General features: G+C 34.3%; 1 protein-coding gene across 3 annotated transcripts in view; it reads left to right on the top strand.

Moving 5' to 3' along the window:
- The window catches only part of LOC142986077 (adenylate cyclase type 6), a 303,314-nt gene that overhangs the window by 33,249 nt on the left and 243,267 nt on the right, over nucleotides 1-26,798 (top strand). For 2 of the 3 annotated variants that reach the window (XM_076134270.1, XM_076134272.1), the window contains exon 2: nucleotides 22,603-22,820. The exons of the other annotated variant lie outside the window; for it this stretch is intronic. The gene's annotated coding sequence lies outside the window, so the exon portion shown is untranslated. The remainder of the gene's footprint in view (nucleotides 1-22,602; nucleotides 22,821-26,798) is intronic. 3 annotated transcript variants of the gene reach the window in all.

Below are 26,798 nucleotides of genomic sequence, written 5' to 3' on the forward strand. Positions count from 1 at the left end.
CTCCGTGGCGCAGTGGTTAAGGTCACCACGCTGATACCATTGCGTCGCGTGGTCGTGAGTTCGATTCCCACACGGAACAACTAATTGTGCGATCCACAAACGGTTGTTTCGGGTCTGGCTGAACTTTGTGTCCGTTGTTTATATGTTTGTAAAAGTTCCCGCGACACAAGAGCAATTCTTAGTGCAGGAGTTGTCTTTTTAAATAAAAAAAGAGGTCGTACTTGAGTCGCGTCGCCGACATTCGCCGACTTGATTTGTATGCCGCTGGAAGACTAAAATTGTTGGATGTCAAAGAATTGAACCTAAAAAAGTCCTTAAGCTTACTTTCCTCCTGCGCTGTTTCGGTGGCCTACATCTTCTGGTCGAATGTCGATATACGATGTTCTATGAGACAGTGCACAGGATACGTAAATAACGGAACGCTCTACCGATGTACGTGGCCGAATTTGCGCAGGAGAAAAGATAGTTTAATGCAGAGCACAGTTGCCTGATTTACTTGGGCTACTATATTTTGGGTATACAAATAATTATTCAGTTTGCTCTAGAGTCATCTTACATGCCCAGGCTTTAAACAAGTTGTCAGACTATAGGAAATCTCGCAATCAATTCTATAACGCTCGCCTGGACAATAACTCAGTGACCTTTTACAACTATGCAGTTTTGTCACTTGCTTTAAATACGACACTTTGAAACTGAGATGATAAAATGAATTCAAATTAAGATTCTTACAAAATATTTTTGATATTTTCTTTTTCTTGCCATTTCAAAATCTTCATCTACTATCATGATTTTAAGATAAAAGCCTCCTCGCTTCGTACCACGAAAGCGACAAAGTTAGATAACGCAACTGTGACGAACCAATGCTTTTATGTTGTTTAAAAACAAGTTTAGCATCCAGCCCCCGAAACGCAGAATTTTTCATACCTGCAAACTGATTTATAATGTCTAATCGTTGGGACTCTTAAACTCCATACCATACTTGACATTAACGTGAATTATATTCGATTGAATTCAAATTGAAATGTAAGTAGCCGGCAGAATTTAAAATGTCACATCCGCAACATACCGTTATCCGACTAAAAGAAAAATGTCTTCCACAAGAAATATTATTTCTCTTGACCGTGAAAATAACAATGTCACGGGCAACCTATCACATAAAAAGCCTATCTAAAAGCCAGAGCTATTACGAATGCACTGAAAGAAAGATAATTAAAGCCGGCCATCGGGGCGGCTGTTCATAGCAATGCTTTAACAGAATATCAAACGCAAAGCATTGTGGACGCCATCGCCTGGCGATGTCATCAGCTTAATAGAAAATGCATTTTCTGTTCTGATATAGCATGGAATTTGTTTGAGGATATTATGCATTAGAACTTAAAAGAAAACTTAAAACAACAGCTAGATTATATATTTCATTTTCAGCTTATTATTAATTAGGCTATTCAGTGTCAGTTAGGCTGAGATTCAAGGTCCGATAGATACTGTCACACCCAATGTATGAAAACAACCGTAAAAATTTCAGCTCATATGCTAAACGGTACTTTTTAACTGTAGTCAAACAAGGGCTCAATTTGTCTATAAAGTAGGATTCATGAATTTAGTTCCAAAAAACTTTTGCATGAAAATCCTTTACATTTTCTTGCGATAAACATGTCCACAAATATAGTCACCAGTAATTCTAAAGGGAACCTCTAAATATCATTGATTCAAAAACTAACGCGAAACACTAATAAACACCCTTAGAAACAGGTCCTTAAGGCTTTAGGGAGTATATATGTGATATTGTACAATAAATAAATAAATATCATTGGACAACTCACACACGGTCATTTGATTCCAAACTAAGCAGAGCTTGTACTATGGTAACCAAATAACTGATAAACATACTTATATACTTCTAAATACATACTTATATAGATAAATTGACATCCAGGCTCAGAACAAATACTCGTGCTCATCACACAAAGATTTGTCCAGGGTGGGATTCGAACCCACCACACGCGGCGCTACGGTTGTTGCGGCGAGGTGACCGCTTAAACCTAAATAATGCTTAATAGTGTAATTGAGTAGATATTAATAAGATCTTACGAAAATTCAACACCAATCACGCGAGCAAAAATCAGCTTGAGCGCATCACATAATGTTGTTTTCATTGGAATCACATCAGTCTTACTTATTATTCCAATGTGTTCTAACCTTTCTATAAGTGGGACTTTCCTTAAAGATTTATAGGTTGTTCGGTTTATTTACATTTAGAAATTGTGTGATTGTTTAACATCTAACTGTTATTGTACGAAGACGTAGAGTTTGTTCTTTTAAACTTATTGTTTATTGTGCCGAGGCGTTGTCGAGTGAGGCGGTGTTGTGGCCACTTGAAGCTAGAGCTTTTGTTTTGGGTGTTTTTTATTTATAAATACTGAACAAAAATAAAAGTCCAGATACTAAACAAGAAACAGTATTTTTTGCTATATGAAAAGTAATTCTATCATCAATGTTTCAGTGTAATCTTTTTAATGCAAAACATTTCTTAGTTAATACAACTATAACAAAAATTACTCTACTCTCGAAAACTCAGGGGTACATGTTGTACATACCTCAATTATATGTAGCTCACCGTGAGTCCTAACTATCGAGTAAATTATTACTAGAACAATCAAATTCCAACAACTTTCTTTGCATCAAATCCCATAATACAACTGCCAACCCAAGAACTGAAAACTACTATCGCTTAAATACCTTCTCCTACTTTTCAAAGAGTCATCAATTTCATGCAAATTCTTAGCTCAAATATTCAGTAGTTCGTAGAGAGATCACAAAATTATTTAAAGGCACGCTCCACTAGCGGGTCCACGCTAGTGGAGCATAAGCCGAGCGCATTCTCGAGTAGTACGGACTGACTTAAGAGTTTAACTTAACTCTAAAGTCAGTAGTAAGTGGCAAGGGCCCTCGGACCCTGATCAACTACTAACCATTACTTAATTGTGTCTTGAAATTTAGGTGTAGAGGGCCCTAATTTACTTTAGCAGAGCTTCAGAATATATAAGTTCTTCAATGCTTCGAGCCATCTAAATTGTCGGGTCGTGCTTGGGTCATGCTCGGCTAGTGCTTGGATCATTCTCGGATCCGGCTCAGCTCATGCTCTACTCTAGCTCTACTCGTGCTGGGCTAATGCTCGGATCTTGTTCGGGACATGCTCGGTTCGTGCTCGGCTAATGCTCTGCATTAGCTCGGCTAGTGGTAGGGTCATGCTCGGCTCGTTCTCGGCCTCGTCCTCTCCCGCATATCCACGTTAATAAATATTCCAACTAGTTCGTTCTCGTAGGTGTTGGCGATGTTCTCAAACTTGTAGTTTTCAATATCGCTCCCGATATCCGCTTCCAAGTTAGTTCTCTCTGTAGGCGTATCCGAGTTAACCCAGTTTGTTTGTTTTGTATTACCATTGTTTTATAAGAAGCTTATGGATAGTATAAAATGTATTTTTTGGGATAGGTACGGTTACAAGTATTGCGAGTACGAGGATCACTATTATTTCCTATAGCTGAGCTCTAGAGCTTTTCAACACTTGAAATAGTAATGCGTTGACACTTTAACCTAAAATCCAGTGTGTAGTTTGAGCCATTTGGGCTACCTCTTATTTGTCATCGAACAAAAGGCTAAACCTCCAAACAAATTATTCTATCTAAGTATTATAATTATTATGGCAGCAAAACTAAAAAATAAAAAATACTATTAAAAAATAATCAGGTTGTACACAATAGGATGCCCTGAATAGAGTTTACAGAAGCTGTATTTCCGCGTACAATCTCTGCACATGAAAGCAATTACAAAATAATCTACGATTCATCTCAAAAGGCTAAAGAAGTGGAGTTAAGATCTGAAAATCCATTAGTTGTACAAAGCACAGCAAATAATCCGCCTGCTATTCGCTTTACATCACAAAGGGTAAAACATTTGTATTTTTAAAATGCGCTTTTACTTATACAGTGTCGAGCAAAAATATGTAGTTTTTTGTAGAAAAATATCATTTTAATTTTTGCTTACGTCACGTTTCACCACAATCACTACCTTCGAGGGGGAACTTTCAAAAATTATTTATTCTCTTATACACTTCCTAAGGCATCTTTATACTAAACTTCAAACTTCTACGCTCAGCCTGCAGTTTCGGCTGTGGGTTGTCCATCAGTCAGTCAGTATCGGAATAGTTTTATGTTTATTGATGAGTGACACAGTGATTATCAAATTGCTAACTAGACGAGAAAATATATAATTTCACAAGTACAGCCCCAACTAGATGTTCGGACATCTTTAAATGTGTGAGGCTGCAACGGATAAGCCAAGCTCAGGACGTATCAAGTGGCGTACTGAGAGGGAGGCCTATATTCAATAGTGGGTAGAAACGGATTAATTAAATAGAATATTTATTTTTTGCTATTTACGAGTACATTTATTAAAAATGCTGTTAAAATTGTAATCGTGTGTACATATTTATGCTTATCACTGTACTTAGTTTCAATCTCAATAAGAATGTTTCCTAGAAAGTTCAGCCATTAAAATGCTTGTACAGTTCACAACAATAATTTCTAGCAGTAGTACGTTATATAATCGTACAGTTTCTATAGAAACGACTAATGATATTAATGTTGCTCGTTTAACAAAACCACTTTTGTAAAGTTAAGTTTTTTGAAATATGCAACCATGTGTAGGAAGTCTAGTTTACTTAATCTCTGACTCCTGAAGTCAGGAGTTGACTTTATATTTCTGTCAGCCATGGAAGCCCGTGTGCGGTTGATTGACGGTGCAATGTCGATTCAACTCAATGATATTTGTGTTATTTATTTATTTTGTATTGTTATGTATTTAGTTTGATATGACAAATATATTTGATAAAAATTGTTTGCCTATATTTTGGTTATATATTCAACATAATTGGTGCACTGTGGTTTTCAGTCGACTAGTTAAAAAAATCATAATTACTTACTAAGGTACTGGCCCGACTTCGTCCAGTTCATTCCATTTCCGTGGAAATTTTGATCCAATCAATCCTATACAAACTGTGTCCTAAAAATTACAAATATATTAAAAAAAAAATCTTATTTTGTTAATTGTTCAAAAGTGACGCCTGTACATAAATTTTGGTGATTTATTTTTTATATAGATTCTGATAAATATTTTTTATGTTAAAAAATATTTGTAACTTACCTGTACTAATGTTTAAGTATTGTCATTTGTCGGTAATGACTGTACTTCATAAATAACATCTTGATATTTAATCCAATAGGAATTAATAAGGTTTTCTTTGAAGATCGTCATTTATCTCAACTTTGGGATTCCTAGAACAAAGACGTTTCAAACGTATCACTGATCATTTAGAATCGTACCTATAATTATAACTAATTGTACAATTAATTTATATTTTAATTAATAACTATTAGCTAAGTTTGTCTTCTACCAATATATTTTTACTGCTAATATTTCTTCAAAAGAGCAGTGAATTTACCACGGACTATTCAAATAATTTAATAAATAGAGTGACGGGTCACTTCTGAATAAGTCTCAGTTAACTAATCGGGAAGAATTTCGGCAGCTGCTTTCATACATGCGTTGTGCTGCTACTTTACACAGTGAGTAGGTCATTCGACGCTTTACCATAAAACTGAAATTTACCTTCATACAATTTTGTGTTTCAAATTGTTTAAAAACTTTCCTGTGTTTGTCCCCCAGTCATGTAAGTTAAGCTGTACATGCCATTAGACGAAAATAACTAATTTAGTGTATAATTTGTATCCCAATTCAAAGAAAAAGTCGTTTTATACATAAATAAGTACGGGAAAGCATTAAACAATTACTAATGTTCTCAAATATCTTACTATTTTTTTACCGTAAAAGAAAGCTTTTTTCCTGTCAAAACAGCTAACCTGTTAATTAAAACAATTTGCTTTGCATTCATTTTTCTAGAACAATTCTTTAAATAAATAGTATTTTCCATTTCAAACGTTACAATGGAACTGACCGGTAAATCGCTTTTTAATTGAAATTAAACAAAACAGCTTTGAAATAGAACTTAGAGAATACAAGCAAGGGAATTTTAAAGCGCATTCATATAGAACGCGTGTGCGTGGCGGGTGCGGGTTTGAGACGGGAGTACAGCGGGTCTTATTACTTTATTATTTTTATTTTATTACTCTTAGTCTACATATTGTGCTACATAGATCTACTTTTATCTACTTTTATGAACAATTTTACTATCATTTTAAATTTTTACATTTACTTATTACATATTACAATCTAACTATATACTTAAGGCCAAGGAAAAATTTTAAAAGATAAATCTATACTTATAATAAATCAGTAGAGGGTCAAGGTCAGGTTTTTTCCTGTCTGTATGTGTCGCTATCACGTAAAAACTACCCGATAGAATGCACTGAAATTTGGTATATGCATAGAATAAGTAGTGGAGCAATTTCTAGGATACTTTTTATAGCATAAAATTTCAAAAAATTTTAGAAAATTGAAAAATATACGTAGAAATCGTTTGAACCTGCGTTTCCCTATAGAGACCATAGATGGCGTTACAATCCATTTCACAACATTCGCATAAAGTTAACGCGACGCCTGCCGTATCGATACCTGTTGTTCGCACCAACCAATAGATGGCGTTATAGACCGCAACAAAGCATGTTTTTTCTAATTAATTTGTTTTGATGGCTTTATTGTAAAAAAAAAATACCTTTGAAACATGCTATACATTTATAAGATTTTCAAACATAAATGTTGTATGATATATTACACAAAAATCTTGGTTTACATGGGTCCGGTGCGGTCGGGATGTCCTAGATGGCAACCGAGTAATTTTGTTTGTTGTCGTTGTTCGCCGCAACTAACAGATGGCGTTGTAGTTCGTAACACATAACCAAAATTAATTGGTTGCATTAAGGAAATAAATTGGATAACTATGAAACAGACTATGTGGTAAGTTTTAAAAAATAAACAACGGATGATAAAAAAAATAATTACGGGTTACGCGGTTTCGGACGTATCATCGCAAGTATACATTATTACGCGTGTGAAGAGCTCCAGCGCAGATAGGTCTGTCTGTACGTATAATAATATTCTGAATCCAGACGGGTAAGCAATGGTCAGTCTATAATAAGGTATTATATTTTACACTGTAAACTGGTACGGATACAGACGAGAGAGGAAAAGAAGGTTACCACAGGAAATCAGGCCTGCCTGAGCCTGTGTCAAATTGTGTGTCCTTCGGGTCCCTTTCGTAAATAACCATTAGATGACAAAGAGTTGTTAGCATTTTTATGTGTAGGTGTATCGAGGGCTTCGCAATTCGCGTGCTCAAACGAATAAGCAACAGTACGAAATTCACGCGAGCGGAGCCGCACGGGTCAGCTAGTATAATATAAATTAATTAATATCTAATTTCTCGTATTCATATAGAACGTACTACACTGAAAGCGTGTCCGCGTCTTGTCGCGGCCCTCACGCACCCGTTCTCTGTGTGAATCGCACTTAAAATCTGTTGGAACAAAAAGCACGTAGTTTTTACAAATGCATTGACTTTTCATTTGTTATTTGAATGCAAATTGAAAGATTTCAATTTCTTGGTATCAGAATAACTTGGTGAGCAACAAAATGTTTACTTTAATTTACGCTAGCGTTGCAAGTTCAAATGACAAAGACACTATTTATTTTGAGTGTAGTTTAAAATTAAAAGAGATTTGTAGTATTTTGTGTATCTCATCTATTGAGTGTAGGAATATGGTCGCTCTCATATTGAGAAAGTTAGCAAACGCCTATATGTAGCAAAATATGTAGCAATACAAGTAAAATATTATGAAATTGAGTTCAGTTCTCCCTGGTTTGAAGGCAAAAATTTGAAAATATTAACAAACATTAAAATCATGACTGATTATTCTTAAATTGTAATCAAAATTGATAAACGATATTGCTTAATTTGTCCCTATGACAATATTAGCTACAATTAACAGTACCGCGATTCTCTACCACTACCTATCGATTACTAACTATCGAGAAATTTTGAACGAAAATTTGATCAGTGCCTTTAGCGGGCTCCGTAAGAACTAATTTGACAGTACATTTTGAAACGTCAAACTCTCGATACTCGACAGTACCGACTGTAGAGAATAGCGCTACAGGATATATTTACCTGGTTTGAAGGCAAAAATTTGAAAATATTAACAAACATTAAAATCATGACTGATTATTCTTAAATTGTAATCAAAATTGATAAACGATATTGCTTAATTTGTCCCTATGACAATATTAGCTACAATTAACAGTACCGCGATTCTCTACCACTACCTATCGATTACTAACTATCGAGAAATTTTGAACGAAAATTTGATCAGTACCTCTAGCGGGAACAGTGGGAACTAATTTGGGAGTACATTTGAAATGTCAAACTCTCGATACTCGACAGTACCGACTGTAGAGAAATACACTACAGGCATCTTTATTTATCTTTACAGAAAATCTATCGTCTTAGACAAACCCGTTGAAAAGTTACTAGCTATATAAAACTATAGTAACATGATAAAGTTTACAATCAATATACTAGGTACACTACAGCGTTACCTCTGGGAAATTCGGCACAGCAAACAACCGACTCGTACTGTACATAGTGTACATTATATTGTACAAGTCCCACGCGTGGGCAACAATCTTTACTTTGTAAATTAGAATCGTCGCTTTTTTAGATGATTGCAATTGATTTGATGGTATCTGGTTTACCGAATTAAAAATGAATAACAAAAACTAAATTGACAAAAAGAAACTTTTTAACATTGAATTATACTTTTTAATATGTTTGTAGCTATCGACACCGGGATTGTATGGGATTGATGGGATCAAAATTCCCACGTGAATGGTATCAATGGGATAATATTGTACTATATCCGGAAGAATTCAAGCCTGTCTGCTAGTTAAAGATCGATCGATCTTGTCAAATTTGACAAACAAGTTTCAGATCACATAGTCCATACGTTTGTTTTTATTACGATTAAGCAAACTATAGCGAAAGACCGATATCAGTACGGAACACTAGACAAGATAAACTATGTTATGCAGCGCTATTGTGCATAACTATTCCACCTCACGTAGCAAAAAATACTCCTTTAATTTATGGCACAAAATAAAACCAACATAATATTTTAAATGCGAAAGTTTGTGAGAATGTATGTATGTATGTATGGATGTTTGTTACTCTTTCACGCAAATATGACAGAACTGATTACAACGATATTTGGTATATAGGTAGCTGAAGACCCAGAATAACACATACGCTACTTTTTATTCCGGAGTTCCCGAGGGATTGGGATTTACACGGGAAGGATTTCCACGCGAACGAAGTCGCGAGCGGCCTCTAGTACCAACATAATATTATTACTACGTTTCTCATAACATTTAATAAGCTTAGTCGCTGCAACAATATTTCCAAGGAAATCTGTATAAAGCATTCTTTCCATAAATATTATCTGGATTGAAAGGGATCCTAATTATCTAGCTCTCTGCAGAGATTCCACGGTTTTAATCAACAGATTCTGTCTCCGAGGTATTGGTGAATATTGTGCAATATCAACTCGGAAACTTTCTGGAATATTCTTCTGTTATTTAAAGAAAAACATTCTTTTAAAATTTTATTCTGTGGTTTTTTTCCGAATAGTGCTTGAACGTACAAGATATTGCTTGAGATTTACATATTTTTTTAGGTTTTAGGTAAAAAAATGTAACTCGTACTGAACCGCTGTTAAACAAGGGTTTATCTCTGAAATAAGGAAGAGGTTAAGCTTTGAGTCCATCACATAAAAAGCTATTGAAATATAGCGTCAGTAGGTACTTGCCTGCCACTACTTTTTTAAACTACCCATCATCCGAGCTCTTCTTATACTTATCACAGGTTACTACAGCGGTAACTAAGTAATGCGGTAAGATAGTAGGAACTTAAATTAAAATAAACGTAACGATATCGATAAAAAAAATACAATTTCACTTGAAACTTTTTACTAAAACATCGCTTTTTTACCACACATTACCCAACATACACAAAATCTGTAACAAGAACTAAGACTACTTAATTTCTCCATACAAAAAGCCATTTCAATTTAACGCCAGCGTATTTACTATGCTTGATACAAGTACGTGAACACCACAAGAGAGTTTCAACTCTGTCCCTACAGAAATAAAGGTGATAATCCTCTGAAGGTTGTTGAGGAAGCACTCAGGGCGCGGAAGTAGCAAAACAATTGATTGATGCAATTACTCTTGATGTTTTAAGTATAGATTGGTATTTTGAACATCTTTCCTCATCTATTTATAGATATTTTTTACATTGAACATGGTGTTGTTTTAATTGATGAGAGTGCAAGTGAAATAGTACTTGAGCAGAGACTACACATAATTATCTGAAATGCTATATTATTCTCTAAATGTTATACAACTATGACGTATTGATCAATATGAGTTTGGGTAAAATGATTATTATATTAGATTATTAATAATGATTCGGGTAAAAATTCACATGGATTAAGGGACCATTTCAAAACGTTCTTGACAATTAATAGTGTTGAACTTAAGTTATGATATTCGACCATGGTGTCAACCAGTTAAGTTTTGTATAAATACTGTGTGATGTATTCGTGGTTTCTAATTTCATGTTTTACAATTTATTGTTTCTTATGAACAAGCACATACAAACATTAAAACCCCGTACTTTTCCTATAAGACAGGCACGCATCCAGAAAGAGACTTGCTCCCACAAACGATCTTATATTGCTTCTTACTCTAATTCAGCTACTTGTCTATCTATAAAAATGTTTCAAAAAATATAACAAACTAGATTTTCAACAAACTAACCAGATAAACATATCTACTACTATAAAATCTCGCCTACTTTCTATAAAGGTGCGTAGAGATTAAAGAACGCCACATGCTACGATCCTTACAAACTTCCAATTAAACAGTTCTGTGTAATCTTCTTAAATTACATAAAAGTAAACGTACAAACACAAAAGATTGTTCTTTTATAATCTTGTATTAAATTCCTTCACGAAAATAATCTTATTAAAAGAAAATTTGTTGAAAAATTTCCTCAATTTCTGTTAAGCTTTGTACAGGGTGTTCACAGAAATATTTACCAAACCGTGACGTCATTGTCGCCTCGTTCTTATCAACGGTTAAACGGCTTTCTTATGTTTTAAGAATATTCTTTATTCGTTTAGATAAAGATGTTATATACGGATGTATATTTCGAGCGCTAATGCTCGAATGCTAATTATAAATTTAAGATTATCGGGTAAAAATTTTATGAAAGAATTTTTTTAGTTGTATCTTTTCTAAGAGCAACTCAACTATTTTTTATTTTATTATTTAGATTCAAGAAACAGACAACATAACAGTTAGTAGAGTAGAATTTGCATTTGCATAATTTAAATTAATAAATGATGATGAACCATACGTTTAATAAGTTAGGGTTTCAGTAAAAGCTATCATATACAGTGAACGATACAAATATTAAGTTACCGATAACACACTACGTTACTATCGATAATTTATTAAAATGGGTTATTAAAGCAGCATAAACGCATCCCCCTGAAACGCTTTCAGTCTTGAAGCACGACTAACTTTTTCAGACCACAATAACATTTCAATAACACTTATTCAAGCTATATAACTTTCAATAAGAGTCCACGCTACGTGCGACCTTGTGACGGCGAGGTATCGACTACAAAATGTCATTTCTTGAAGGGAATTCTGAAGAAATATAGTGTGAATTGCATTCAGTTCAGAGGCAATTGAAAGACGTGCTATATGAAAAGATATTTCAATATTTCTAGCTTCTGTGGTACTGATTGCATCGAAGAATAACGTTGAAACCTTTGAGGGATTTTTGTTGACGCTTACATGTGATTTCACTTAGAAAGTGAAATAGGAAATGTTGCTTGAAAATATGGAATTTGTTTTCTTGAAAAAGAATTTGAAAATGTTTGAAATCTTGCTGTTATTATGTTGGAATTGTTACACAAACACGTTTTCTATATTGTATACATTTGTATGCATTTTAATTTACTCAAAACCATCAAAATTATTTCTTGCCTGGAATATCCATTTTTTATGATTAACATCTGGAAGGAAATAGCTAAGGATAGACATCGCTGTAAGAGTTAAGGGGATCATTGCACGACAAACGAATCATTATAGGTTTGAAAAAAATAAAAAACATAATCTTTGAAAACTTCCAAAGTACAAAACCAAGTGTACAGTCCCAATAGTTTACCTACTTCAAAAAGCTCACTCAATTTAATACTAACACGGAAGTTACAAACATACGAACAAATCAACAAAACGCCGGACATATCGGTACATACCCGACAGCGGTGACGTCTGACCACTGCACTGTGTCACACTACCGGACGTGTCACAACGCCTGCAATCGTGTCAGTAGTGTGACAGTCGTGACGTCTGACCACTGCACTGTGTCACACAACCGGACGTGTCACAACGCCTGCAATCGTGTCAGTAGTGTGACAGTCGTGACGCCTGAACCCGCCGCCGGGCCGCCTCAATTCTGTCAACGTGTGTTTCCTTTAATCCGGGGGAACAAGGCGATTTCCTCTCAATCCGTGTCGACGCTCGGTTTATTATGTACACTATGTACTGTACTTTAATTGTGATTTTTTTGTTTTTTTTTAATATTTAGGCGGTTCAATTGGTACCTTTTGGACACAAAGTGACTCCAATATACTTGGAAGAAAGGTTGGGCTAATGATGACCATTTTAGACACAAAGTTTTGTGCATTAGGCATTTGACTATGTAGTAATATGAATATAATATGTTTTGTTCAAACAGTAAGCCTCTAGGGAGAATCGGAGCTTTACTTAATGCTTATATCGTAGATCGTAATTATTCTAATTCTGTAGCCCATTCGCACAACCTATTAACGTGTCACGCGAGTCTGTGCGAATATACAATTTTGATAAAAATGGAATATATAAAAATTTGTCAGAAATTAATTAATGTAAGGTGCGTAATACTTAGCGTTAGTTTTAAAGTAGATAAAGTACAAAGTCGGCTAACAGATTTGTTCAATGAGCTTTGTTCAACCAAATGTAGGTTACAGGTTTATTGTATTCTTTAAAAAAAAATATCTTAGGTATTCATAATATAGTTTTTACTTGAAAGTCTGACAACAAGTCTAACTCAAGTATATCGTGTTATATCCCAGGAAACTGGGTTCTGAAGGTCCGATAGGCAGTAGCTCCATGTAAAATACTGGTATTCAGCTGCATCAGGTGAGACTCGAACGCGGTCTAACATAGTTGGAAGAAAGACAAAGCTCATGAAAAAATACTTTTCTTACACAATATAAGGCTTTCAAAATCGTTCATAAGTTTATGATATTGATCAGTATTCCAAGTAAGTGCTAAGTATAGATACATTTTTCAGTAACACGTTTCTTCAGGGGGTGGGTCCATCGTACCATGAAAATATTTAGATAAGCATTATCTTGAAAGTGGGAACAAAATGCCGGGAACGTTTCTCAACTAAAAAGCACTTTTTTTCATGTATTTATCATTCAGTTTACTTTGCGAGTGTTCGAATTTCTCAGAAAAATTTTACTTTCGTCTGATAAGTTATCATGGATTCTGTGAATTTGCTCGGTTATATTATATTAACGGTTATGTTAGAAAAGACGCCATTTTAGGTACTTTATATGAAACATTATTAATAAGCTAGCACATAGCAAGTTAGTTGGATTTTATTGTTTGTTAGGCTTCAAACGAAAGGCATATGCCGTATTAAGAAGTATTAAAAAAAAAAAACATAATTAATAAAAACGAGTTAACTTAAACATTACAGCCATCGTTCTAAGTGTAGACTTGCATTCAATCGTAATCGATACTTAGTGTGAATGATAATGATGAAGCAGTTGTACCCATTCTTACTAACTTAAGGTGTCTGACACGTAATTATCTACGCAGTTTCTTAAATATTGTTTATATACTCGTATATATGATATTTCATGGTATAATTGTGTGTGTGTGTGTGTGTGTATTTTATGTAACAATTTTTATAATTTAATTATAACTGTAGTTATTCTCTAAACTATAACTCATATAAGCATTTTCTCAGTATTTCCCTCCAGGAATAAGGGCACAACTCTTTCAATTGAACTTACAAACTTTGTGTTAGAATGTTTACTTGTTTTTAATTAACTTCGCCTCCGACCAAACTTTCATGTATAACTTTTGATTTTGCCACAATTTCGCCTTAAGTTTTCTGAAATGGTGATTGTTTTTTGTAACTTCTGCCGGTAAACAAGTTCTACAATAGATAAAAAATAGACTATTGTATGGCTAGTGGTCAACCTAGAGTCAAAGTTGTTCAAGCCGCCTGAAAGGCCTTTGACATGGCTTAACGACTGATATCTTAATTGACAACAAGCGGGACCGACTTTTTATGTGCCTTCCGAAGCACGGAGACGCTCAGTTCAAATACCACTTGTTACACATACACCGGTCACGAGCCCATCCAAATGACCGCGCCAAAAAAGAAGAATTTCTATGATATTTTGTATGTCTAAAAATGTGTCACGCATTTATTGAAGGGACTCAAAAGTCTCTAACCCGCTCTAGACCAGCGTGATGAACAATGACCAATGTATTCCTACGACATTTTAACCTTGCTTGCAAGAAGTCCTAAGCCTCACATAATGTAACTTTTACAATCCTGTAAGCGTATTACGTATGACATCTTAGTTACTAGTATACGTCAAATTGCTAGTCACTATTACATTGCTGTTTAGACGTAACGTGTTAATCACTATAATCTAAGGGAGAAAACAGTGCACAGAATAGTGGCTTTCAAATTGTTGTCAACTGAGATACTTACGTGAAATTCCTTGTAGCTATTGACGACACGAAGTTTTCCACGTGGGAGTACCTTTTAAAAGAAAATACACCATAAAAGAAACACAGCATTGAGTATAATAGGTTTGTTAGAAAGAGTGTCAGTTCATTATCTCCGTAAGTGAGTGATGTCAATATAGCCATTAGAAGCTTATTGATTCCTATTGTTCTGTATCTCGAGGCTTCACTATCCGCTGTCTTGCTGACATCGCCGTTAGCCGCTTTCTTCAGTCCAGCTTTATTTTTAAAACCTTTATTAGGTCGACCATTAGTCTTTCCTAGAAGCCTTTAAATATAACATTTTTATAGAAGAAACTCTTTATTGTTTGCGGGCTGCGGGCTTTCTTCATTATTAAACCAGCTCCTGAACACGGCTTCATGCGCGTCAATACATTTACCGGTGTAAATAGTATTCTATGAGTTCATCTAGGTTATAAACTATATCATCATAGGTTAACCTTTCTTTTATATCTGTACTAAATTTCATGAAAATCTATGCTGTAGTTTTTGCGTGAAAAAGTAATAAACACACTTACATACACATAATATGTTGCCCTTAATTTATACTAGAAGTATAGACTCGGTAATCTCTACGGCTCCGCTCGCATACAAGTTTCAGACGGATTCTGAAATTTGAAGAAATACATTCTTCTTTAGTTGACAATGTATTTAAAAATTTAGTATTTTAGTTAACTCTCTGCGGTCATAGACTTATGTGTCCTAATTCACACGCTTAATTCATGCCTTTATTGTATCATTTGTTTACCATCACACATCTAAAAACACCAATTCGTGGAAAGCTTACAATAACCTAGCTCATCTATGCAAAAGCGTAACTTTTCAAACTACTTAACAAACGAGGTCCGACAATATGAATTAGTTGAACAGATTGTAACAATTTACATGAAGTAGTATGAAAGTTAATCTCTGTTCGAGGGGACTGGACGGAAATGTTCGGCCACAATTTTTAATGGACCCGTGGCGGGAATCGCGCTTCTATCAGTAGGGCCAGTGCATAAGGACAAATGCTTGCAATCGCCCATTTTAAGTATCATTATTAAGTGTAATCTTTCGATAAGGCTCTACCCCCTTTCCGAGCTAGTGGTAGATTCAGTAATTGTAACGACTATGGTATAAGTGTCAATATTTGACGATTACTTTTTTACAGAGTAAAAAAATGTTAAGTTTAATATTACTGAGCACTATGTAGCATAGGAGCTGATGCTATAATTTCCGTGACAATTTTAATTTAGTGAAGTAAGCCATTAAAAGAGTGATCTTTTGAATGGAGGGAAAATTATGATTGAGAAAATTCAGTTCTTTGTGTGTAGCCGACAGGCGACAGCCGATTATTGTCAAATTTTGTATGAAAACTTCGTTCGAAAAATTGGTATTTCGTTAGGTACATTTTTAAGGCCATATGCTCGAGGGCCTTTGTAGCAAACTCTGCGACTATTACGATTATCTGTTTTTAGTAAATCCTCTAATGTGAACTAGGCTTGATAAAATGACGGGTCTATTAAACAGAATTGATGAAGTAACCCTATTGGTCCGCCCGCCACTCAATATTATATGAATTAAATGTTACCAACTTTAAATCTTTCGGCCTTTTCTGTTTGGGTCGGGTCTGGTGTGTTTTCAGTTGCGAAGGTCATTTAAATATTATAATAATTGTGGCCACTCCAACTTGTGGGCCAACATTTGGTTTGGAAATTAGTTATTAGGACGATAAAGAGGGAACATGACTGTGGGTTGTTTGAAAACAGTTCACAATATGTACGGTGAAATGGACTAAGAGTTGAGACTCTATACTTGAGAAGAGATGCTTACCGAAGGGTATCGTATTATAACCTAGGTATCTGTGTTGTAGAGGTCAGATAGGCAGTCGCTCCTTGTAAAACACTGGTATTCAGTTGCATCCGGTATGACTGGAAGCCGACTCCAACATAGTTTGGAAGAAAGACAACTGATATATACTTGAGGAGAGATGCTTACCCAGTAGTGGGTAAGGATTGTAAAGGGTTACATACTCCTTAGAGTAAGTACCCCAGGCTTTAACCTGAGAGTACACTGTTAGGACACTTACACTGGCAGTCAGTGATACCTCTTTCAAATGTCAACTAATTGACCCGTAAGGCTTCATTCGTGTGTTAATTTTCAACCCCTTTTTAGACTCTAGCCATCTTTGACAAAAATATAGCCAATATTTAAACTGGCTAGTCAACTTCTTGCATGCAAAATGTCATCGTTCATTGTTTTAATAGCATAACTGACAGGCTTTCGCATTTTAAAATTGTAAATTTGTAAAGTCTATCTTTAGTTGATTTACTTTTGTATCCGTAAAATATTTTAGCGTACCATGTCTATGATAATAAAATAATATGAATAAATACATCCTTCGCAACACGGAATATCCATTACAGATTTTAAAATACAATCACTGGTAGACGGAAGACAGGCTAAAAATAAATTCAGAAGTCAAAATATATTTGTAGTGAAATGTTAAAATTTCACGTGATGCATTAGTGTGGGCAGTATTCATGACGTCAGCGCTATTAAGGCTTGCATTATTGATATTTGGTTCTCATGATGCATTTATAAGCACTAAGTTGGCTATTCTAGGGTAGATTATATTTATTTCACGCTGTAGCTAATTTAATTTCGCTAAAATATTTACGTACTAAACCTTAGCCCTATTGCAGACGAATTCTTAGATTATGGCACCTGGGGAAATGTAATATATAAGCTACTTGACAGCCGTTAATAATAGTAGTCAGAAGCTTGAAAGTTTGACGACCAGTCTACCGAAGGGTATCGTGATAACTGTTATAATCAGGTAACTGGATTGTGGAGGTCCAATAGGCTGTCGCTCCATGTAAAATACCGGTATCCAGCTGCATTCGGTGAGACTGGAAGCCGGCTCCAACATAGCTAAACAAAGGCTAGGCTGTTGATGAAGTTTATGTATACAAGATTTTAGAGATACAAAAACACAAAATCTTTTTGAAATAATTGTAGAATAGCCTTTACAGTATCACGGTATCCAGCGTATTCTTAGCTCTTCTACTAGTAAGATGTCAATAGCTAGTTGCATTTGCCAGTTAATAAGAATCGACATGTCTATCTTTGGATAACTGACCGGAAGACTGGCTGTATAAGAATAGCTTAGTTGAGTGGTTCTCTGCAGCGATAGTGTCAAGTCATTCTTAATTACAGTCATTGCTAACTTCAGGTCATGGTACTTGGGGGTTAAATTGATTGATCTATCTATACGAAGCATTGCATAGTTCAAAATAGTTTCTGAAGGGATGCAATGTTCCTAAATCGCAATTGGCAACACAGTAAATAGGACCTATATCATTACTTTACTATGAATAGAAGGACTGAAAAGATTGTTGGGACTGAAAAGAGCCGTAATTAGCGATTAAATAGGGCAGTGTGTTAATATTAAGAAACTGAGATACTTTTTGCCATCATAAATTATTATCTGTAAAAATTTCAACTGATCACGGTTCATGAGATACAGTCTGGTGACAGACAGCGAAATCTCAGTAATAGTGTCCCGTTATTACCCTTTAGGTACGAAACCCTTCAAACTACGTGCCATATTCTACCTTCAACTGATTTTTGTTTCATTTATTTTCAATTACAACGATTCAACCTAGAATACAATGTCGATTTAATTTTAATTAAAAAGAAATGGCCAGTTTCATTGTTACTGTTTAATAATCGTGGATGCCGATTCAATATCTTTGCGTTACAATGTAAGCTCAATAGTCTTGAGAATATTGTTGCAATGAGAGCATTGTTTCAAGCTGAGACGGTATTTTGGGAAGCTGCTACACACATATTCGGATCGGCATATTCGGTTCAGCAATATTTGACAAACAACAAAACGACTCGACTCACTTGCTCAGCTTGTGCCGATTGGGTTCATAATTGGTTTTGCCGCCGGTTTAGACCTGGTCATAAGATACACTTTTAAATGGCTCTTTTTGAAGAACATTGGTCTGCAAAAATACGTTAAAGGCGCTGATCAATTTTTCCTACTTTCTCGATAGCCGGTTGTCGATGCTCGATGGTTGTACATAATCACGCTACAGCACACAACGTTTATTAGTCAGACAGTATATGTATAGGTCATTTTTTTTTTTTTTTTTTTAATAACCCATGTCTGTCCCACTGCATGGCAAGGGTCTCCTCCCAAACGAGGGGGAGGGGTTAGGCCTTGAGTCCACCACGCTGGCCAAGTGCGGGTTGGGGACTTTGCATGCCCTCAATAAATGTATTAAACAAATTTTAGGCATGCAAGGTTTCCTCACGATGTTTTCCTTCACCGTTAGAGCAAGTGATAATTATTTCTAATACACACATAACTTCGAAAAGTCATTGGTGTGTTGCCTCGGATTCGAACCTGCGACCACTTGCGTGGGAGGTGCCAACTTAAACCACTCGGCTATCACTGCACACTGTATAGGTCATGATAATTTAAATTGTTCAAATAACAATTGTCTACTAACTATGCTGTAACAACTAAATCTTTTTAAAAGTGCTCCTTCTAAGTTAAAAATGTGTGAAACTTGGACAATTTGTGAGGAGTCCATTTATTTGCGCAAGTTTTGTGTTATACACTTACCGAGGAGCTCTACACAGTTTTATGAGACAACAGATTTTTAAAGTAGCTCTTTAAACCCTGATTTTTATAACGTGGTTTTATATCTACGCTAGAACATTTTTTTTATATTCTTTATTAAAGATTGCAAAGATTATGTGCTGATTTTAATTATAAGCGGTGTCATAATTGCCGAATTAGGTAGATAAGTGTGTCGATATGTATCGGTTTTGGACATGAAAGTATCATAAGTAGCAATGAAAAGAATGCTTCTTTTGTCGTGCCTTGTCAACCTGTACGCTCCATCAGTATTATTTAGTAGTCTCTGCCCATTTCAATGTGAAAACTGCTTTATTTTATACTAGCTGACCCGCGCAACTTCGCTTGCGTCACATAAGAGAGAATGGGTCAAAATTTACCCGTTTTTGTAACATTTTTCGTTGCTACTCCGCTCCTATTAGTCGTAGCGTGATGAAATAAGCCTATAACCATCCTCGATAAATGGACTATCTAACACTGAATTTTTCAAATTGGACCAGTAGTTCCTGAGATTAGCGCGTTCAAACAAACAAACTCTTCAGCTTTATAATATAAGTATAGATTTGTATGTAGATATGTGGTGAATAATATTTCAAGACAAATCTTCAATATAGTCTAAACTTGTTCAAGTCTTCAATCCTTAACATAAACTTTACAAACGGAACGTAATAACGGAAAACAATAAAAGTGAAATATGAGTTTTCTTTAAATTAGTTTGAACAGTAATCAATGGCTACAGTTTCCTGTAACACGCCACCTAGCGGCCGACACGCGAACTTTAAACTTTACAACCTTTTACACGGCTATTATTTGATAATCGTGTGCTCTTACACGGTAATAGTCACGCTATTTACAGAATTGACTGAAAAAGGAAATTTAATTTACAAATATTACTTTTTCACTGATAGATAAAAGTCCAGATCAACTACGATTTTATAAACGTATTTTTTTATCCAAGACATTTTGTAATTTTTGAGCTCGGGTTACACTAACAACGTAGTTATACATTTTGCGTATGTTACTTACTTATCTAGTTTCAGACGGACAAGCATTTTCTTAAGTATATTAAGCTAATCAAAAAAAATACAGCACAAAATACAAGAAAAATTTTCTCTTCCTAGAGTACAAAATGAATTCTTATCTAAAACTGTGACTACCACCACGGTACATACATTATTTTATCAGCTACCTGGAGATCACAGAGCGAGCTCTACTGAGTTTAGAATAAGATGACTGTGAGTGATCTGTCCAAAAGATATTTACATTCATACACATTCCATAGATACCTACCTTACAAACATACATATTACGCCATTTTCCCATAGGGGTAGGCAGAGTCCAAAAAACGTCATTTGAAACGATCCTTACAAACTTATCTTGCCTCATTCATCCATACATCTTGTCATATATACAAACAATTTGCAATAAACATATTACAGTTTCAATTTGGCTAGTGGTCTATAATTGACAGAGGCGCAGTCCGTTGCACATTGCATTAGAGGGAGGAGACCCGGCCAATATTGGATGTTCCCTTGAATGCACCACTTGCGAGGACCGGCAGCCTTTGTGCCCAAGACGATATTCGATGAGTCTTAAATGTGTTTGCAATCAATTTTCTGAATGTATTTCGAGTACCAAGGTTTCTTCGCTTCTTATGATGGTATTTTTCATAAGTGTAATTTTGTAATTTGTTACGATTTAATCGTCTTTGTTTTCACTATTTGATATCTACTGTATTTTTTTGTTATTCCTTTACGTGTCCCACTGCTGTTCAAAAGGCTTCCTCTCCAAATCTGTCTGCCCTGTGCCAAACCCCTCCGTGACAGACCCGCGTAAGCCACTATAATTATAATCGTGCCAAAATATTCTTCAAAGTGCTGATCTGTGTTCAAAATTATACGCGCTACAGAATTATTATCGTCTAAGTATTTTGTAACTGACATTAAAATTACTTGGCATAAGTTAACGGCGCGAAGCAATATAATTTTTTACTTTAGCGTAACCATAACAAATGCATATAACATAATTATTCCCACATTTACCAAAGTTACACGATTAAGTTCCTAAAAGATCGGAAATTACTTTTCGTGGATCACACATGTACTTTGTTTTATATCATTTTGGAAAATGATGTCTTAGAAAGATTTTTTCCAAAGGATGCCAGAAAAAGGGCTTTATTATATTAATACTACAATGTTTACTCATCTTTTAAAAAAACACACTTGAAAAACTTTGTCGGTTTTAAAACTAACAAAGAATCAAATTATTTACTAAAAAACTTGTAAAAATAATATATTTTGTCGTTCCCTAAAAAGTAACAGAAGGCGCAAAACATTAGCATATCATAATAATTTTTCTTCAGAATCATCTCATTTAGTCGTTATTCCTTAATATTGTCGCTCGTAAAATATACTTATTTGTACACTTTTTCTACGGAAACTTTCCTTTTATTGTCAATAAAAGTAACTTAGTTATGTTATTTAACTTTGAAAGTCAGGCTTTTATTCGCTTAGTTCATTTTTAATTAGAAGTTTAACTGTTGAATGTTCCGTAGATATCTGTCAGCGACGGCAGATGTCCCTCGGCCATTATAATAACGTGATTTAAATTAGGTTTCTATGTTTTATTGAGTTTATTACAAGAAAATATGTGAAATGAGAGTCAATATTATCCTTCTTAGTTTAATTTTTCCGAAGAAGAATTGATTTCATTGGACTTTGTTTGTTTTAAGGCAATCTGGTAGTACCGAATAAATTTTTGTATATACAAAATTGTAATAAAAAAAATAATTTACCATTTTTCTTAATTTTAGTTTACATTTGCATTATATAAATGGTCGGTAGGACCGGAAATTAAACTAATAATACCTATTTTAAGACAATTTGACTACTTTTTAGGCAAATCTGTAAATGAAAATCTTTTCAAAGTTGTAGCTGAAATCTGGTGCTTGAAGGTGACATTTAACAAATGGGCGGGGTCCACATTAAGACAATAAAGTGGTGTGTTGTCGGCAGGTGTGCGGCGATCCTGCGAGCGTCGAGCGGCGCCGCGCGCATGCGCCGCGCAACAGTTAGGAGGGGGGGCGGCCGACCGCGCTCTCTTATCGCGCGCTCGCGGTCCTGCTGTGCGGACGCGTCTTTCTCCGTGCGGCCCGACTAACTTCACACAAGCTTTCGCGCGATATCCTCGTATATTTACAACTCCACTTCGCTTTCTTCTTCGTGCTATTTAGGTACGTATTTTTCCCGATTTTTTATTAATTTTTTTTTGCTACTTCTTTGACTTGGGATTTTTTTACGGTTGTTGGTTTATTTTATGGGTAAAGTCTATTTGAATTTAAGATTGTGCGATTTATTTTCGTGTTCCGACGCTGTTTCTTCGACGAAAACAAGCGTGTTAATCGATTCTGTGTTAAGTGAATTTTAATATGATTTCAGTTGTTCTTGTTCTAATATCTTGTGTTGTAAAATGTTTATGTTTCTGTGAGTATTCTTGTTATTTTTTACCTTTTCTCTAACTGTTTTTGTTACTAATAAATTGGTAAAATAAAGCTTTTATTTATTTATTTTTGTGTTTTTGCTTCTTTGTGTGTTTTTAATTATATTTAATGTGTTGTATTTTGAATATTTGCATCCAAATGTTTACTGTGTCTTACGGTTTTGTAAAAATATGACAAACTTGACTTAAATTCGTCTTGCAACATGGTCCACATTTTTTAAAGACACAAAAATTACGATGTCTTGTATTTTTATGAAAGAAATGAAATATTTGACTTATATTTATTACGAAAAAGCCTTAAATGACCAAGACTTTTATTCTGAGACAAGTATTACTTAAAAAATTACAAAATTGGCTTTAAATGTCTTTGTAAAGTACATATTTGAGTTGATATAAATAACAAGTCTCATAACTCGTGGGAGACTTGTTCCCGCAAAATATCCGAACTCATTACCTCAAAAACCGAAGTGGGCAAGGAAATTATGAGAAATTTCCAATAATTCAGCCGCCATTCAATCATTGGCGCGCCTGTGTTTTTGTTATTGTAATAAATCACTCATTTTTCACTTGACACTCTGAAAATAGGCGTGTAAGCTGAATGCCTTGATTAAAATGTTTTACAAAACAAAAATATATTTTGGGAAACATTATATTACAAGTTTCATGAAAAAAATAAAAATTTTGGTCAAATTGGTAAAAGTTTATTGGAAAAGGTTAAATTGAGCTTATTTTGAGCTTTTAGTAAAAAAAAACATAAAATGAGTAGGAAAAAAATTACAAGTAGAAAAAAATATTTTGTGTCATATAATATAAAAGAATCACAAAATCAAAGAAATATTATTACCGAGTATAACGGGTTCAATTCTCGATAAAAACGCGTGAACCACTTATAGTTGTTTCGGCCGTTGTAATTTACGAGCGTGATTTGTATATTTGTGTTATGTTCGCCACAAGATTGATCTTTATTACCAAAACTGATTTATAAAACTACTATTTAGGAACAATAAGGATTTCTTGTCTTGCAATTTAAAAAGCAGACGGAAAATATACATTTTAGGCGCTAAAATTAAATAATCTCAAATTGACATTGATCATTTAACAAAATAGAGAAGGGACATTGCCTAGAAATGGAACAAACTTAAATACAACGCAATAAAATCCAAAAAATTATATCATAAACTTCAATACAAGTATTATTTTAATCGGAAAGACAGTTCTTATTTCTAAAAGAGTAGTATTCGTAAAAATATTAAAATATATTTTTCAATTGAACCTTAAAATAACTGTCCTAACAAAAATATACCTCAAAACCCAATAGAATAAAACATTGAACAACCAAAATAATAATTCTAAGGTTTTGCGAATAGGTAATTAAATGATATCTTTTGATATTGCTCCAAGAAATACAGTTTCTATTTCAATTCGCACAAAGTTATGATTAAAGGCGAAATTATCTTCTCAATAAGCCAAATAATATAATGGTCATATTTTATCTTTACAATTACTAGTAAAATGAAGCCTTTTGAAATTGTAATGAAATATAAATAATTGGGTTTTTTAAAATTAAAGGAAAAGTACCTTATTAAAATTGTAACATAGCATTTCGGTGAAAAATCTCTTACGGGACATGGGTATTAATTCTTGAAGGGAAATCTCCGAAATTATGTGAAGGGCAAGTTAATATAAAGTTTGGAAAAGGAATATAAAATTTTAAAAAAATACTAATTGCGAATAATTTCAACAATTACTATTTAAAAAATGAAACGTTAAAACACTGAGATTACACTATGTATAATAGTAAAATTTTAAGACCTTCCGATCTAGAAAGTGTCTATGTATGAAAAAATCTTTATCAATTGAAACATATTTTAATACTCAGAAAGAACAAAGAAAATATTTTAATTTTTATCCAATCGGAATCTCTCCATTACATTATTTTAATATCGGATTCGTAAACGTCGAACGCGCATCGTCACGGCATATTCCCTTTAGACTTGCGGAGATCTCTCAGACCTGTTGAACTAAATTATATTATCTCAAGAAAAGTATATTCTTTTTCAAATTATTGGGCGGAAAAACGTTTGAAAACCGTATCCCTCGCCGGTAAATGAGGAACAAAGCCGGTCCAGGCGCAATAAGTCTTGCTGACAGCTTGCGGACCTTAAGTCTGAGGCCTCCGTATTTCAAAACTTTGACATGAAATTGACCAGTAAAAATATGAATATTGTATTTTTGTCATTTCACGCGATTTATCAAAAGGTGTGGGCAGAGATATATAAACGTGGTTTATAATTTTGTTTCTTTCGGGGCTAATTATGATGTTAATTGAGGTGAATTTTAAAATCTCGCCACTAGTACACGTGATAATTACGATGTAACGGGTCTTAAACGCGATTGAAAATAAAATTAAAGTTTCAATACCTTATTTATTAACCAAAAGTTTCGATCGAATTACATACATTGGTCCCTACCGTACCGTGGTCATAATATGAGTCCACCGGTGATCTCGGCAATTTTTAATCACTTTAATAATGATTATGACTTAAGGCTTAACTGTCCCTCACTTGGGAGGAGACTCTTTCCCAGCTGTGGGACAGTTAGAAGTAAAAAAAGCAAGATTTTTTTTAAACAATTTTATTTCGGCATTCATACCTTGAACGCAAATTAAACTAGTTACTTGAAAAATAGTAAAAACAAGTGAAATTATAAATAAATAACAAAATCCCTGAGTGAAATTTCACGTGGTTCACATAATAACGGAACAGTCTTGCTGATCTTTATATTGCGTGACAAGAAATGTGATTCAAAATACACGGTATATTATATTTTATTCAGAGCATTTTGATTTCTATACATTCTGTCATACCTGCGCGGTTTCTCGAATATATCGAGTATACTCGATTAAGAGTACGTTTTCCTTGTGACAACAGCTTGTAGGAACATTTTATTAATAAAATGATTCGATTTATTTTTGGTTTCCGTTTATATCTATTGGTGTATTATTAGAATGTAATAATCTTTTGTTAAATGTAAAATTTGATCTTTGAATGAAAGATGAGAGTTATAAAAATTACGGATGAATTGATAATCTTCTTTTTTAAGTCGGTAAAAAATAATATTATATTACGCAGGAGACATTTAAAATTAAAATAGGCCACTTCATTTGAGTACGGTAATTCTATATTTCTGTATTTGGCCGTAAAAAGTATCAAAAATACGCACTCTCGCACATGCATCTCATTTTACTTTCTCGTTTACAAAAATGGTAGTAAAATTAATATGAGGACTACAATTTTAATAAAACAAACCGGTTCGTGATTGATCAGCCGTGAGTTAAGCAATCTTTGAACCGGACTTGGTGATAGATTGGTGGCCAAGCGGTTTTTCTGGAAGCGTATTTAAAAGTCGGTCTTGGTTATTTTAATTAAGGTAACAGTAGCGAAGATGTATCAAATGCTAGAAGTTGTAATTCAACTTGAACTTCAACATTACGGTTATACCCGAAGATATAGGCAGAAGTGTATGATTTACACTTGATTTTCGCAAATGCGCAACGCCTACTACCATGTACCAAACATAGACTCTCCATTGATAATACATATTTAGAGATAAATAATTACAGATACCGAAAATCACTTTGTCTAACTTTTGATAAGTTGTCGTACATACTACTGGACACTTTTATTTTCATCCGAACTAAATATGTATATTA

The sequence above is a fragment of the Anticarsia gemmatalis genome, chromosome Z, assembly GCF_050436995.1.
Source record: "Anticarsia gemmatalis isolate Benzon Research Colony breed Stoneville strain chromosome Z, ilAntGemm2 primary, whole genome shotgun sequence".
Lineage (NCBI taxonomy): Eukaryota > Metazoa > Arthropoda > Insecta > Lepidoptera > Erebidae > Anticarsia > Anticarsia gemmatalis.